Source organism: Camelina sativa, chromosome 9 (genome assembly GCF_000633955.1).
Source record: "Camelina sativa cultivar DH55 chromosome 9, Cs, whole genome shotgun sequence".
NCBI lineage: Eukaryota > Viridiplantae > Streptophyta > Magnoliopsida > Brassicales > Brassicaceae > Camelina > Camelina sativa.
The window spans coordinates 12,364,386-12,366,970 of record NC_025693.1 but is presented as its reverse complement, the minus strand read 5'-3'; the positions used below and the strand labels follow the sequence as shown (position 1 = coordinate 12,366,970).

General features: G+C 36.5%; 1 long non-coding RNA gene across 1 annotated transcript; it reads right to left on the bottom strand.

Moving 5' to 3' along the window:
- On the bottom strand, nt 581–940 carry LOC109126615. The gene is made up of 3 exons (XR_002033481.1): nt 907–940; nt 738–795; nt 581–639 (listed from the first exon to the last, which is right to left on the bottom strand). It is a non-coding gene; the product is annotated as an uncharacterized LOC109126615 (long non-coding RNA).

Below are 2,585 nucleotides of genomic sequence, written 5' to 3'. Positions count from 1 at the left end.
TTATTTTGATATGGAATTCAAATTTCGAAACTGCTAACTTATGTTCGTATAGTAATTAGTTGAGGGGTTTGGGATATTTTATGTTGGGAAGCAAATATTTTAGCGATTGTTTTGGTAAGAATTGAGTGTTCACAACAGAAAATTTACTGAGACGCTACATACATTTGAGATTCTAATGTACCTCTCCTGCAAGTTAAATAAACTTTTAACCTTCATTAGGGCCATAACCTGAAGCTCCTAAAGCCAACATTCTAGGAGCGAAGAATGCCAATTCATCCATCTGAATATAATAGAGAAAGTAACAATGTCATACCCACAAAGTTGTCGAGAAAGAAAATCCAACAGGCCATATGAGAAAGTAAACGGGGAAAACCTAAGCAGCAAAGGAAAATAGTGGTGGCAGATCTCATTGTCTCACAATTCTATAACTCCAGATGTATGTTTCTCTTTTCATCATTCAAGTTAGACTGTTTGTAGTCACTGACAGCAACTGCAGAGGAGAAGAAAGTATCAGATCCACACTAAAGAGTCATTATATAAAATTCACATATAAAGTGAAAAAACTTAAAATTACCTGTGATAAGAACCACTGGAAATGCAATGCTTCCTCCATTCAAGTTTTGAGGTTGGAGAGACAGTCTGTAGTCACAGACAGCTGCAGAGGAGAAGAAAGCATCAGAACAACACTAAGAGTCATTATCGAAAAGGAAAATCTCATATATTAAGTGAAAAATTACCTGTGACAAACCTCTGTTTTTGTTATCCCAAGTGCTACTGCAGCAACCATCAAATCAGCTGAAACGAGAAAGAGAAAACAACATTAGAAGCAGGGTTAGTAGTATAACTTGGTAAATCTCAAAAATCCAAGTAAAAAAGAACAAAGAGAGGAGAACAGAGTTAACTTACCTTAGTCAGTCTTCATTCTTCAACCCGACCTGCAAAACATATACAGAATTAGATTAAAACCATATTAGTTAATTTTACAAGTCTGAATCAAACAACGACTTTAAAGAGAAACCCTGAAAAAAAAGAACCCTAGAATTTTTAAAACTTGTACTTGGCCTCCGGTCAAACCAGAAGAAGAGACACCAACTACGGAAACAAAACAACCAACGTCCTCCGATCCTCACCGGGCACCAAAATCCTCCTTAGTTAGAAGACAAAGACAAGACAAGAGAAGATTTCTTACCTTAACATTAAAAAAATAAACCCTAGGATTTGTATACATTAACTTGCTCGTTCGAATAAGAAGCGCCCGTGGAAACCCTAATTCATCAATTAGAAGACGAAAAGAGAAGAGACACTGAGTGAGTCAGTGTACGTTTTATCAAATTATTCTCTAATTATAATGAAAACAACAAAATTAAACATGAAATTGAACTAACACACACGATGGACTGGGGAAGAAGCAGATATTTACCGTTTTTTTAACAGCAACACCACCTCGTTTCTTCTCTGAGTTAAACGGAAAAGCATAAAGATAGAAGACCTGTGACCTGGTTGTCTCACATTCATTCCCAGCTGAAGGAGAGAAAACATACGAATCATTCTCCCACTCATTAGACAAATGAGGATGGTTGGTGTGTCTATAGACTCGGTAATTTCATCGAGCTTGAGATAGGAGAAAATAGGGCTATCTGAAGGGGATCTTTGGAAGACATTTGTGTTTTTTTAGGTTGGAGGAAGGGTTGTTTGGGTTTTAAATTTCATGAGGGATGAAATCAAATATATATGTAAAAAGGTAAGGTTTTAAATCGGGGTAGTAATTAGTAAGTTATGATGAAATCGTAACGGATCGCACAATTAAGGGAAGGCAAATAATTAGAAAGGTAATTAGGAAAACACAGCGGTTAGGCGATTTAACCATTAAGTAAAGGCATATAATCAGGGTTGAATTACCTTCTATGGCAGGAAAATTGTAATGTGATAGAGCTTAGGAAGGTAATTAGGGAGTCACGGTGGTTAGGCCATTTAACCATTAAGGAGAGGCATAAAATCAGGGTAGAATTAGTTTTAATGGGAGGAAACCCTAAGGACATTTCAAATTTAATAATTTACCAACCTGGCCTACAGTAAAGAAATAGTTCTATCCAGCGAGTCCAAGCAACCTGCAGTTAAATGGGAGGAAACAGCAATAAGCAGTGCCCAGTAAATTAACAGAGACGCTAAATACATTTGAGATTCTAATGGACCTCTCCTGCAAGTTTAATAAAATTTATAACTTCATCAGGGCCATAACCTGAAACTCCTAAAGCCAACATTCCAAAGAAACCTCCCTGAAGAAGAAGAAGAGAAGAAGAAAATAACAGATCAACACTAAAGAGTCACTGACAAACCTCAGTTTGTTTTTGGTCTATGGAATGAGATGAGTGCATACCTTCCTCTGGTAGTACGTAGCTCATCAAATTTGACAATCATTGAGGGTGGTTCCAACACAAAAAAAAAACATACCAAAGTAAGCTAAAGAAGTCAGATTTTTAAAAACAAATCATACACATATAAGCACATCTCATGAGAGAAAACCTACACGGTCCATATTGCTGCTTGTTGTAGTGATCCATTGTCAACATTATGAGAAAGCTGTT